The sequence below is a fragment of the Lepus europaeus genome, chromosome 1, assembly GCF_033115175.1.
Source record: "Lepus europaeus isolate LE1 chromosome 1, mLepTim1.pri, whole genome shotgun sequence".
Lineage (NCBI taxonomy): Eukaryota > Metazoa > Chordata > Mammalia > Lagomorpha > Leporidae > Lepus > Lepus europaeus.
Genome location: NC_084827.1, coordinates 103,035,728 through 103,050,901, shown reverse-complemented (window position 1 = coordinate 103,050,901; position 15,174 = coordinate 103,035,728).

The window sequence follows — 15,174 nt, the reverse complement described above, 5'->3', positions numbered from 1 at the left end:
TGTCCTTATTCCAGGGATTAGATTTGGATCTTTGGTCAAATATAAGTTGGCTGTAGATGTTTGGATTGATTTCTGGTGTTTCTATTCTGTTCCATTGGTCTATCCATCTGTTTCTGTACCAGTACCATGCTGTTTTGATAACAACTGCCCTGTAGTATGTCCTGAAATCAGGTATTGTGATGCCTCCGGCTTTGTTTTTGTTGTACAGGATTGCTTTGGCTATTCGAGGTCTTCTGTGTCTCCATATGAATTTCAGCATCGTTTTTTCTAGGTCTGAGAAGAAGGTCTTCGGGATCTTAATGGGTATTGCATTGAATGTATAAATTGCTTTTGGGAGAATAGACATTTTGATGATATTGATTCTTCCAATCCATGAGCATGGAAGATTTCTCCATTTTTTGGTATCCTCTTCTATTTCTTTCTTTAAGGTTTTGTAGTTTTCATCGTAGAGATCTTTAACGTCTTTGGTTAAGTTTATTCCAAGATATTTGATTGTTTTTGTAGCTATTGTGAATGGGATTGATTTTAGAAGTTCTTCCTCAGCCGTGGCATTGCCTGTGTATACAAAGGCTGTTGATTTTTGTGGATTGATTTTATATCCTGCTACTTTGCCAAACTCTTCGATGAGTTCCAGCAGTCTCTTAGTAGAGTTCTTTGGGTCCCCTAAATAAAGAATCATATCATCTGCAAAGAGGGATAGTTTGAGTTCGTCCTTCCCGATTTGTATCCCTTTAATTTCTTTTTCTTGCCTAATAGCTCTGGCCAAAACTTCCAGAACTATATTGAATAGCAGTGGTGAGAGAGGGCATCCCTGTCTGGTACCAGATTTCAGTGGAAATGCTTCCAACTTTTCCCCATTCAATAGGATGTTGGCCGTGGGTTTTTCATATATTGCTTTGATTGTATTGAGGAATGTTCCTTCCATACCCAGTTTGCTTAGAGTTTTCATCATGAAAGGGTGTTGTATTTTATCAAATGCTTTCTCTGCGTCTATTGAGAGAATCATATGGTTTTTCTTCTGCAGTCTGTTAATGTAGTGTATTACGTTGATTGTTTTGCGAATGTTGAACCATCCCTGCATACCGGGGATGAATCCCACTTGGTCTGGGTGGATGATCTTTCTGATGTGTTGTTGCATTCTATTGGCCAGAATTTTATTGAGTATTTTTGCATCTATGTTCATCAGGGATATTGGTCTGTAATTCTCTTTCAATGTTGCGTCTCTTTCTGGCTTAGGAATTAAGGTGATGGTGGCTTCATAGAAAGAATTTGGGAGGATTCCCTCTTTTTCGATTGCTCTGAATAGTTTGAGAAGAATTGGAGTTAGTTCTTCTCTAAATGCCTGGTAGAACTCAGCAGTGAATCCATCTGGCCCTGGGCTTTTCTTTGTTGGGAGGGCCTTTATTACTGTTTCAATTTCTGTGTCAGTTATTGGTCTGTTTAGGTTTTCTATGTCTTCCTGGCTCAATTTAGGGAGGTTGTATGTGTCCAAGAATCTGTCCATTTCTGATAGATTTCCCTGTTTGCTGGCATACAAGTCCTTGTAGTAATTTCTGATGATTCTTTTTATTTCTGTGGCGTCTGTTGTTACGTTTCCCATTTCATCTCTGATCCTATTGATTTGGGTCTTTTCTCTTCTTTTTTTAGTTAGTTGGGCCAATGGGGTGTCAATTTTGTTTATTTTTTCAAAAAACCAGCTCCTCGTTTGGCTGATTTTTTGTAATGTTTTTTTGGATTCAATCCTGTTGATTTCTTCTCTGATTTTAATTATTTCTCTTCTCCTACTGGGTTTGGGTTTGGCTTGCTGCAGATTTTCTAGATCCTTGAGATGACTTGAAAGCTCATCTATTTGGTGCCTTTCCAATTTCTTGATGTAGGCACCTATTGATATAAACTTTCCTCTTAACACTGCTTTTGTTGTATCCCATAGGTTTTGGTATGTTGTGCTGTTATCCTCATTTACTTCCAGAAAATTTTTGATTTCTCTTTTAATTTCTTCTATGACCCATTGTTCATTCAGGAGCATGTTGTTCAATCTCCATGTGTTTGCACGTGCTCTAGGGATTCCTGAGTTGCCAATTTCCAATTTCATTCCTTTGTGGTCTGAGAAGCTGCATGGTATGATTCTAATTCTTTTGAATTTGCTGAGACTTGCTTTATGGCCTAGTATGTGGTCAATCCTAGAGAGGGTTCCATGTACTGCTGAGAAGAATGTAAAGTCCTTAGATGTAGGATGAAATGTTCTGTAGATATCTGTTAGATCCATTTGGGCTATAGTGTCATTTAAATCTACTGTCTCCTTGTTGATCTTCTGTCCTGTTGATCTGTCTATCTCTGAGAGTGGAGTATTGAAGTCCCCCAGTACTATTGTATTGGGGTCTAAGTCTCCCTTTAAGTCCCTTAACAAGTCTTTTAAATAAGCTGGTGCCCTATGATTAGGTGCATATATGTTGATAATCGTTATATCTTCCTGTTGAATGGATCCCTTAATCATTATATAGTGCCCCTCTTTGTCTCTCCTAACAGTTTTTGTGGTAAAGTTTATGTTGTCCGATATTAAGATGGCTACGCCCGCTCTCTTTTCATTTCTGTTGGCGTGGTATATCTTTTTCCAGCCTTTCACTCTCAGCTTGTATGGATCATTGTTGGATAGATGGGTTTCTTGTAAGCAGCAAAAGGATGGGTTTTGTTCCTTAACCCAGTCAGCCAATCGGTGTCTTTTAACTGGACAGTTCAAGCCATTAACATTCAATGTGACTATTGAGAAGGAGTAACTTTGCCCTGCCATTTGCCAAAGATATTTTCTAATATCTGGTTTGAGATTCCTGTGATCTTTTGCTGTGAGGTTTCCTTCCTTTAACTTCTTTCATATTGGTGACCGTGTTTCTGTGTTTCTGTATGTAACACATCTTTAAGCATCTTTTGCAGGGCTGGACGAGTGGCGACAAATTCTTTCAATTTCTGTTTGCTGTGAAAGGTCTTAATTTCACCTTCATTCACAAATGAGAGCTTTGCAGGATATAATATTCTGGGCTGGCAGTTTTTCTCTCTTAGTACCTGGGCTATATCTCGCCATTCTCTCCTGGCTTGTAGGGTTTCTGATGAGAAATCAGCTGTAAGTCTAATTGGAGATCCTCTGAGAGTAATCTGGCGTTTCTCTCTTGCACATTTTAGGATCTTTTCTTTGTGTTTCACTGTGGTGAGTTTGATTACGACGTGTCGTGGTGAGGATCTCTTTTGATCATGTTTATTAGGGGTTCTCTGAGCTTCCTGTACTAGGATGTCTCTGTCCTTCTCCAAACTTGGGAAATTTTCTGCTAGTATCTCACTAAAAAGGCCTTCTAATCCTTTCTCCCTTTCCATGCCTTCAGGAACTCCTAGAACCCGAATGTTAGGTTTTTTAATAGTATCCTGTAGGTTCCTGACAGTATTTTTTAGATTTCTGATTTCTTCTTCTTTTCTTTGATTTGACTGTTTCCTTTCCTGTTCTCTGTCTTCTAATTCCGATATTCTCTCTTCTGCTTCACCCATTCTGTTTTTAAGGCTCTCTAATGTGTTTGCCATTTGATCTATTGTGTTCTTCATTTCATTGTGGTTTTTTGTCAGTATCGCGAATTCCTGCTCCATTAGTTTTTTCATTTCATTTTGATTCCTCCTTAATATTTCATTTTCACGGGAGAGATTTTCTATCTTGTCCATTAAGGATTTCTGTAGTTCAAGAATTTGTTTTTGAGAACTTCTTAATGTTCTTATCATAAATTTTTTGAAATCTGTATCTTTCATTTCTTCTATCTCATAATCTTCATAATCTTGCATTGGCGTGTCTTGTTCACTTGGGGGCGTCATAGTGCCTTCCCTGTCCTTGGTACCTCCGCTTCTATGTTTCTTGCTTGGCATGTTAGAGATAATTTGTGGTGTTTTTGTTTTTGTTTTTTTCTCTCGTTATACTATGCCTCTAAGTGAGCTGTCTGCTTTGTTGGAGCCTTAGGGGCTGTGATGGGTGTGGCCAGAGAGCTATGCTTGTTTCTTCAGGTTTAAGGCTGTGTAAAGAGCAACTCTCCCAGATTTCTCACTCACTTGCTCCTTGCTGGCTCGCTCTCTCTCTCTCTCTTTTTTTTTTTTTTTGACTCAGTTGGGAGTGGGGTTGAGTGTAGTTGAAATCTGGCCTTTGTGAGTATTCGTTTGATCTACCCTTGGGACCATCCACAGAGATTATGCAGCCCTCAATGTGTTCTCCAGTTTCGCTAAAGATACTGAGTTTGGCTGAGCTTTACATATGTAAATTCGCAGTGTTCTTTGTTTTGCTTGGTGAGTGAAGGGAGAGGCCTCTGTTCCCCCTCCCCCCAATGTCTCGGACTTCTCAGGTCTTTGTCTTACCCTCCTCCTCTGTTCCCGCGCTGGCGAGATTCTGAGGCTCTGGCTCCTCTCTCGCCGCTGCCACTCGGCTCCTCTCGGTTGGTTTTCCACGCGGTGGGTTCCCTGTAAGTCCTCTGTGTCTCATCCACGAGATCCGGAAGCGTTTCCTCTGCAGTTTTTTTCTTGAGTCTTTTCCTGAGGCTACAGTAATTCCACTTTTATGAAAGTTTATTTTCCCAAACTAAGGCACACGTCCTCACTATCCGCCATCTTGGCTCCGCCCAATATTTACATATTAACTCTTTGAGACAGTGTCTACCTCTGTACTTGTCTCTTTCTCGTGTCAAATAAATTAATTAATTTTTTAAAGCTCCTGTCTCTTCTATAGCTGATCTGTGCCCAACAATTTTGACATCCATCAATTAGGATGTTTGATCCATTTAAATTTTCAGTCAGAATTATATGAAATCATGAAAAACTGAAATAGCTGTTGTTGTCTATTGTTTCTGCTGTTAATTATTGGTCCTACTCAATTAGGGCATTACACAGGTTAATGTTTCATCACAAATTGACGTGAATGATCTGCTGCTGTGAGCTTCAACTTCAGCATTATCCAGTCCCTTCTTAACTGAGCTATCTGTCTGTATACTGCTGGTCTCTCTAGGGCATTGTCCCCATCAGCTTTTCATAAGCATCAATGATTTCACCATTCTCCCACCGAAGCTTCACAATAAATTTGATTTTATTCTTGCTTCAATTGTAGCAGAATTCATGTTGTTCTGATAAGGCTTCTTTCAAACTGTTGTTTTGTCCTTCAAACTTGACCCTTTACAGACACTCTGTCATAAGTTAGTACAAGTTTATTTTGTGGCAAACATTTTTTTATATCCATGCATCCTTTTTCATAATATGTATTTTCCATGAACTTTTTAAGAATCCCTCATATTTTTTGTTATTTCCAATTGCATTCCTTTTGTGGTTGGAGAACATCTTTATATTGTTTCTATATTTTTAAATTTATTGAGATTATTTTATGATCTATGCTGATGAGTGTTCCATGAGCACTTAAGAAGAATGTATGTTCCTTTTAAAAAAAAAATTATTTATTTGAGAGGCAGAGTTACAGAGATAGGGAGACAGAAATAGAAAGATCCTCCATCCACTGAGTCACTCCCCAAATGACTGCAACAGCTCAGCTGGGCCAGGCCAAAGCCAAGAGCCTGGAACTCCATCTGCATCTTCTATGTGGTGCAGGGGCACACTCATTTGGGTCATCTTCTACTTCCTTCCGAGGCACATTAGCAGGGAGCTGGATTGTAAGTGGAGCATCCAGGACTCAAACTGGCACCCATATGGGATACTGGCTTTGCAGGCAGCCGCTTAACCAGCGGCACCAGACTGCTGGTTCCAGAAAAATGTATATTCTACTGTCATTGGCTGAAATATACTATATATGTCTATTATGAGTGATTTATATGGTTGTTCAAAATTTGTTTCCTTATTAATCTTTTGTCAGTTGCTGTGTCCTTTATTGAAAGTGGATATTGAAGTTTTGAGCTATTATTATTGAGTTCTCTAATTTTCCATTCATGTCTGTTAGTTTTTGCTTCATGTATTTTGCTGTCATTTTATTAGGTGCAAATATTTATAATTCTTCACCTTCCTGATAGATAAAACCTTTTATCATTTAAAAATGTCACTCTTTGTCTCTAGTGATGTTTTTGGATGTGAGGATTATTTTGCCTAATATTAGTATAGCTACTTCATCTTATAAATCCCACAATGCATTGTTATAATTATTAATTTATAAAGTATATATTTTTTAAAAGCTGAGAGAATGAAGAGAGTAAATATTTATGGTTTTAAAATCTACTAGCCCTCTGTTCTATCATTTCTGCTTGTCTTTATTTGTTCCTAATTATCTGAATAATTAGTTTTTTCCTTAGTCCAATACAGCTTTGCTCCCATTTACCTCTGTTGTACTGTTACTGCAAAAAATTTACATTGCTATGTGTTATAGACCCAACAATACAGTACATATAGTTTTACACAATTGCTTTTAAAATCAGCGGAGAAAAGAAAGGAAAAATGGCTGACAATTGCTTTTACCAGTGCTCTTTGTCTATCAGTGTAGATGATAAATACCATCTGGGGTCACTTGCTTTGAGCCTGAAGAATTTTCTATCGTAGGTTTATTAAAGTGGGTCAACAGTTTTCATTTATCTACATAGGTCTTTATTTCACCTTTGTTTTCGGAAAATAGCTTTGCTGTATAAGATTTTTGGTTGACAAGTTTTTCCTTTGACTACTTTAAATACATTTCAGATTAAATGCTAGTTGTCAAACTTTGTGGATTTCCTTAAGTGATGAATTATTTTCCTCATACTGCTTTCAAGATTTTATCCTTGTCTTTGGCCATCAGTATTTTTGCTGTTTTGTTTGTTGATCTCTGTGTTTATTCTAGGTGTTTGTTGAACTTGTTGGATGTGTAAATTATTTGTTTAATGAGAAAGTATGCAGCTATTTCTTTGAATATTATTTCTGTCCCTTTGTCCTTTTTTTCTTATAATCACATGATACATTTGTGTGTTTAATTGTGACCCAGATTCTTTTTATGCTCTGTTCATTTTTTAAAAAAAGACATTTATTGATTTATTTGAAAAGCAGAGTGGGGGGGGGGGGCGGAGAAATCTTCTATCTGCTGGTTCACTCCACAAATAACTGCAATGGCCAAGACCGGGCCAGGCCAAAACCAGGAGCCAGGGGCTTCATCCAGATCTCCCACATGGGTGGCAGGCACCCAAACACTTGGGCCCTCTTCTGCTGCTTTCTCAGGCACATTAGCAGGAAGCTGGACCAGAAGCGGAGCTTCAGGACTTGAGCTAGTGCTCATATGGGATGATGGCATTGCAGGTGGCAGCTTTACCCGCAATGCCATGATGCTGGCCTCAGCTCTGTTCATTTTTATACATTCTTTTTCATCTCTGTTCTTTGAATTGTATAAGTTTGTTGTTTCTTTCTTCTACCAATTAAAATCTATTGTGTCCTTTTAGCAATTATTAAATTTCAGTTATTTTCACTTTTTAACTCCAGAAATTCCATTTGGTTCTTTTTTCTATAATTTCTATCTCTTTAGCAATGCTCTATATTTGATTCAATAGTCATCATATCTTCCTTTACTTTTCAAAAATTTTAAATTAACAAATATTAATTTATCCATTTATGGGATATAATGTGATATTTTGATATATGTGTGTAATGATCACATTAATCAACATATGTATTACCTCACAATCTTATTTTTGTGATGAGACCTTTCAAAGATTATTATCTTAACAATATAAAAACATACATGGAAAAATTTTGAAGGCTGGCGCTGGCATTGTGGCATAAAAGTAAAGCTGCCACCTGTAATACTGGCATCCCATATGGGTGCTGGTTCATATCCAGCTGCTCCACTTCCAATCCAGCTCCCTGCTAATGGCCTGGGAAAAGTAGTAGAAGATGGCCCAGATGCTTGGGCACCTGCTACCCGTGTAGGAGACCTGGAATAATCTCTGACCTCTTGGCTTCAGCCTGGCCCAGCATTGCCATTGCAGCCATCTGGATAGTGAACCAGCAGATGAAAGATCTCTCTCTCTCTCTCTTTCTCTGTCTCCCCCTCTCTCTTTCTCTGTAACTCTGACTTTCAAGTAAATAAATCTTTAAAAATTGTTATTAACCGTAGTTCTTATGTTATGCAATATATCTCAAAATTTTTCCTCTCTCTAACAGAAATTTTGTACCCTTTGACCAACATCTCCTCATTCTCTACCCCCAGTAGCCTTTGATAACCACCATTGTACTTTCTATTTCTATACGTTTCTTAGGTTCTGCATATAAGGGAGATCAAGTTGTATAAGTATTTGCCTTTATGTGTCTGGTTTATTTTACTTAACATAATGTCCTCCACGTTCACTCATGTTGTTGTAAATGGCACAGTTTCCTTTTTTCGAAGGTTGAATACTTTTCCATTGTGTGTGTATGTGTGGCTGTGATTTATTTTTATTTGGAAGGCAGAGTGACAGAGAGTGAGGAAGAGACAGACAAGGAAAGAGATCTTCCTTCCACTGATTCACTCCCTCAAATGGCCACAGTGACTGGGGCTGGGCCAAATCCAGGAGCCTGGAACTCTCTCCAGGCCTCCCACATCAGTGGCAGGGGTACAAGTACTTGGGCCATCTTCTGCTGCTGCTTTCCCAGGAGCACTGGCAGAGACCTGGATAGAAAGCTTAGCAGACAGGGCTTCATCTGGAGCTCTGATATAAGATGCCAGCCTCATAGGCAGTAGCTTAACCTGCTGTGCCACAACACTGACTCTCTCTTTGTAATTTTATACTAAATTTTATTTCTTTATTCATCCCTTGATGAAAAATTAGGTTGATTCCACATCTTGGGTGTTGTGAATAATGCTGCAGTGAACATGAGAGTACAGCTATATCTTTGACATAGTAATTTTAATTCCTTTTGCTACATACCTAGAAGTGGTATTGATGGATTGTATAATGGCTGTGTTTTTAATTTGTTGGTTTTCATAAGGGCTGTACTAATTGGCATTCCTACCAACAGTATACAAATATTTCCTTTTCTCCACATCCTCTTTAACACTTGTTACCATTTCTCTCTCTCTCTCTCTCTCTCTCTATATATATATATATATATATAGCCATTACAACAAGTATGAAGTGAAAGCACATCATGGTTTTGATTTGCATTTCGCTTGAGTATTTTTTCATGTCCTTTTTGGCCATTTGTATATCCTCTTTTGAGGAATATCTATCATATACTTTGCCTACTTTTAAAAAATATTTATTCATTTATTTATTTGAAAGGTAGAGTGACAGAGAGAGGGGGAGGAGAGAGAGATCCATCCTGATTCATTCCCTGAATGGCTGCAACAGCCAGGGCTGGGCCAGGCCAAAGCCAGAAGCCAGGAGCTCCATGCATGGCTTCCACATTTATAGCAGGAGCCAAGCACTTGGGCCAGGCACATTAGCAGGAAGCTGGACTGGAAACAAAGCAGCCAGGACTCAAATCAACACTGCAATATGGGATGCTGGCATTGTAAATGACAGCTTAACCCCCTGTACCACAGTGCCAGCCCCCTCTGCCCATTTTTAAATTGAGATTTTTGTCTTCTTACTGTTGAGTTGTTTCAGTTCCTTTTATTTTTGATACATAGCTTGCAAATATTTTCTCCCAATGCACAGATTGTTCCCTTACTTTTAAAGTCATGATTTCCTATGTTTCCTTGAATGTACTTACATTGGCTGCTTGAAAGGCTTTGTCTGGCATCTAGTGATTCTCACAGGCAGTTTCTGTTGTTTTTTGTTTTGCTTTGTTTTTGTTTTTCCAGCGTATGAGTCATACTTTCCTGCCTCTTTGTGTGTCTCATTATTTTTGTGGACAGTGTACATTTTAGATAATATATTGTAGCAACTCTGGATCGCGGTCTCCTTCTGGGACTTGTTATCCCTTGCTGGTTTGTTCAGCGACTGATTAGATTAGTGTAGTAAAGCCTGTGCCTGTGTCCCTCATGCCCACCTCCATGTAAAGCCTTTAATGTGGCTCTGCAGTGGCAGCAGCCCTGGCTCCGTGAAGTCTCTAGGGATGACAGCGATTTTGGCTGGGCTCTGTTTCACTGTCTCTTTCCCTGACCACACCAGATTTTAGGTTACACTGATGGTTCTATTGTTTCAAAAAATTCCTTTAGCATAAACTTGCTCCACCAGCTAAACCAATCGGTTTTGACCTAGTTGGAGGTGTTGCTCCTGAAGTGAGAGTTTCATATTTGTTATTCCAGAAAGGCTCCTTTTAGTTATCTCTTTCCCTAGTTCTTTCACACAAACTACTTAGCCTATGGTCTCACCTATATACATCAAATAAGTTGTCTATCTCCTCCTTCACTTTTGCCATAAGTGCCCTTAGGCTTGAACTTCACATTCTGTTGTGAATGAGGTCAATTCCTTTGGAAAGGAATTATAAAGGGTCTCTGAATCCCCCAGGAACAGTAATTTCCAAGTCTCTGCCCTGGCACTGGGAGTAGGGACAATAGCATGCTTCACTCTGGGTAACACTCTTGCTTTAGTTGCCGAGAGGTATTGGAAGAGGTTTAAGTAACCTCAGATCTTTTCATTTTGCCTCTCTTGGCACAGAATCACCACTCCATGTGTCGGGGAAAGGGCAATTGTGGTCCAGTATGGTCAGCAGCACTAAGCCCAAAGTAGAACCAGGCTGAAGGGAGCTCCCACCTCTCACCTCCTTTATCTTCAATTTAGCCTAGAAAATCAGTAGCTGGGCATTGGATGGGGAATGCTGGTGCCCTGGCCTTGTGGGAAGAAACCTCTCTGGAAGGGTTCTGGGAAGATAGCCCCGTATTTTATGATGTGCTGGTTTAGAGTAGAATGTCCATATTGCTGAGTTAGGAAATGGAAGGTAGGAAGCCGATCTTCTATCAGATACCACAGACCCATCCTGTGCTTACCAAATTTTAGTAGATTTTCTTGAATAAATGATCTTCATTGCTGTATGTCCTTGGGACAGTTTTTATAGACCTTAAATGCTTGTTTGTTTGTTTTTTATAATTTCCCCCAGTTTCTCTGGAGAGTAGGCCCAAATGAGTTCCTCCAGCTCTCATGCCAGGATTCCCTCCTTCTCATCACTTTTCATCAACTTAGAAAAATACCACTATGTTAAGTACATGAAATAGATTGGGATGATTTTTTTTTCACTTCATGAAAAGGTAAATATAATCCATGCCCAACAAGATTCCAGGTTTCTGAAATGTTGGTGTCCTAGTTGACTTTAGTTGTGTTCAATCAACTTCTCTATAATGCCAGCTGATGGGGAATGAAAGAATAACATGTATTATAAACTACATATTTTGTATTATAAAATTTATTCTACATACCAGGAAGCCCTCTACTACTGATTTCTTATGGTGATAATAATTGGATCATAGCTACTGTACCACACATTTCTCTAGCTAGTCTAACATCCTAATGGAAGGTAGTGAAATACATCTCTTCCCACTTTTCTTGACTCTCATCTGCTAGTATGTATATGAAGAAGAAGATTATCTTAATAATTTATATGTATCATTGGGTTTATATTCATCTTATGGAAAACTCACTTCAATTATGAAAAGAACTCTATCACTTGACCTTTTCTATATCTCTCTTCATCCTTAAGTGCAATGCTGTGCCTTTGCAAAAATGGCATTTCAGTGCAGGTGTGACACTCACATTTTAGTATAACCTTTCTGCTATTTCTAAAATGTAAGAGTACTGTTTCAAAGTATAAGATTTAACGAATAACATTTATAAACTGTTTAAATAATGAGTTATAGAAATTTCAAGGCATAGAGAATTTGTTGCAACAATGTGGGCTAAGTGAGCAATCAGAATATTCACATTCCACCTATTTTTTTTTTTTTTTGGACAGGCAGAGCTGACAGTGAGAGAGACAGAGAGAAAGGTCTTCCTTTGCCGTTGGTTCACCCTCCAATGGCCGCCGCGGCCAGTGCGCTGCGGCCAGTGCACCATGCTGATCCCAAGGCAGGAGCCAGGTGCTTCCTTCTGGTCTCCCATGGGGTGCAGGGCCCAAGCACTTGGGCCATCCTCCACTGCACTCCTGGGCCATAGCAGAGAGCTGGCCTGGAAGAGGGGCAACCGGGACAGAATCTGGCACCCTAACCGGGACTAGAACCCGGTGTGCTGGTGCTGCTAGGCAGAGGATTAGCCTGTTGAGCCATGGCACCGGCCACATTCCACCTATTAAGTTGATGCCTAATACAGTCAGTCCCTCATTATCCAAGTATTTTCTATGTCAAACTTTGAATGTCATATTCCAGGGAATTTTTGGACCATATCTCCTTGTCTTTGATTCAAGAAATATAAATGGATTTTAATAATGATATTTGAAAACCTTACATTTTAAAAGGATTTGCCATTCCTGGAACAGTCAGAATATTTGCATAAACATGAGGAACCAGTTTTGGATTAGCACTTATTTTAAAGCCACACTACAAAATATGTTATTGATCAGAGTAATTGAGAGTTTATATGTGTCAATAAAATGTGAAAAAGAGGTTGGATAACATAAGCATATTTTCCACAACACACAAATTACGATTCACAAAGACTAATTGGCTATTGTTGTTGATTTCCTTACATACCAAACTAGTTTGGGCTGAGAACAATATATCAAACAGAATTAGTGAATTGATGTCTAAAATTATGTATGACTCAATTAACTTTTCAAGTAGCATTAAGAATATTCTTATGAGGCTGGCGCCACGGCTCAAAGCTAATCCTCCGCCTTGCGGTGCCGGCACACTGGGTTCTAGTCCCGGTCGGGGCGCCGGATTCTGTCCCGGTTGCCCTCTTCCAGGCCAGCTCTCTGCTATGGCCCGGGAGTGCAGTGGAGGATGGCCCAAGTGCTTGGGCCCTGCACCCCATGGGAGACCAGGAGAAGCACCTGGCTCCTGCCTTCGGATCAGCGCAGTGCGCCGGCGGCAGCGGCCATTGGAGGGTGAACCAACGGCAAAGGAAGACCTTTCTCTCTGTCTCTCACTGTCCACTCTGCCTGTCAAAAAAAAAAAAAAAAAAAAAAGAATATTCTTATGAGAGTTGTGACATATTAAAGGGTGCTTTTTAACTTGTTTCTATCACATGATTTTCCTTATGATAGACTTGCATACTGAACAACCCCTATTATCTTAGTAGTAAACTACTTGAAAGCATGGCCCATCCTTCTACATTTTTTCCTTATCAACCTCACACCTAAATATTTGTTCTTTTGAAAAAAAAAACCCACAGTTTTACTATTTTTTTATTTTTTAAAATTTCAATTATAAAATTTTGACATATAACTTATATACAGTAACCTACAAGGATTTTGAATATATGGTTCAGGTAATCAGTATTTCAATTTTTACTACAATGCATTAATTTTCACTTTTCTAAGACATTCACACAAGCAGGGCCATATATATATGGCTTCTTTTGTTGGCCATGGTGACATGGAAATTCATCTGTGTTACATGTGTCAGAAATTGATTGTTTCTTTTTTATTACAGAGTAGATATACCACACTTTGTTTACCATTTCTCATGTTGACACATCTTGGTTCATTCAAGCTTTTGTAAAAACATACCACAGACTGGGCACTTTACGAACAACAGGAAATCATGGCTGAAAGTTCCAGAGGTGGGGAAGTACAAGACTGAGGTGCCAACAGATTTGGTGCCTGATGAGGAGTCATTCAAAGATGACGCTTTCTCACTGCATCTTCATCTGAAGCAATGGGGTAGAAAGCTCTCTGAAGTTATATTTTATAAGGGCAGAAATCTCTGTGGCTGGTAAATGACCATCTTCTCCTTGTGTCATCATATGGTCTTCCCTCCATGGGAGTCTGTGTCTTAATCTCTTCTTATAAGGGCATCAGCCCTACTGAATTAGGATCTACTTTAAATTTCTCTTCAACAGTTCTGTGTTTTTAAAGATTTATGTGTTTGAAAGTCAAAATTATAGAGAGAGAGAGCAGAAGAGAGAGAAATGTCTCCCATCTGCTGGTTCACTTCCCAGATGGACACAACAGCCAGGACTGGGCCAGGCTGAAACCAGGAGGCAAGAGCTTCTTTTGGGTCTCCCACATGGATGCAGGGTCCCAAGCACTGGGGCCATCCTCTGCTGCTTTCACAGGCCATTTGCAGGGAGCTGCATTGGAAGTGGAGCAGCCATAGGATTGAACTCTTTCCAACAATACCTGCAATACCACAACATCAGGCCAAAAGACTCTATTTTCAAACGCAGTCATAGTCTGTGGTACTGGCAGTTAGGGCTCACCATGTAAATTTGAGGGATGCACAATTTACATTATATGTTAGAATCATTTCTGGATTCTCTGTTCTGATCCATGAATTTTTTTCTCTAGACTGATTCCATTACTATTCTATCTTAATGCTTTACATATATTTTAAAAACAGATAGTGAACATATCCTAATATTTTCTCTTTTTTCCAAGATTGCTTTGTCAATTCTGCATATCTGCATTATCATATAAATTTTAGAATCAACTTGTTGATTTTTAAAAAAATCTGTTGAGAGTTTTTGTGTTACATGAAATCTATAGTTCAAATTGGAGACATCTTAATATGAGACCTTCTGGCGAATGATCATTATATATCTTTCCACTTATTAGACCTTTTTAAAATTTTAACAATATGTGATAGCTTTTACTACAGAGGTATTATTCATTAATGTTTCTTGGTTTGGAAGTTATTATAACTGGAAATATATATCTATATATTTTTTTTTTGCCAGGCAGAGTTAAACAGTGAGAGAGAGAGAAACAGAGAAAGAGTTATAGACAGTGAGAGAGAGACACAGAGAGAGGTCTTCCTTCCATTGGTTCACTCCCCTAATAGCCGCTATGGCTGGCGCTGCACTGATCTGAAGCCAGGAGCCAGGTGCTTCCTCCTGATCTCCCATGCGGGTGCAGGGCCCCAAGCACTTGCGCCATCCTCCGCTGCCCTCCTGGGCCACACAGAGAGCTGGACTGGAAGAGGAGCAACCGGGACTAGTATCTGGCACCCCAACTGGGATTAGAATCCAGGGTGCCAGCACCTCAGGTGGAGGATTAGCCAAGTGAGCCATGGCGCCGGCCATAACTAGTAATATTAAAATTTATTTTTTTGAAATCCTGGCTGCTTATAGATAGAAATTCAGTAGGGGTCGGCGCCATGGTGCAGTGGGTTAATCCTCTGCCTGCGGCACC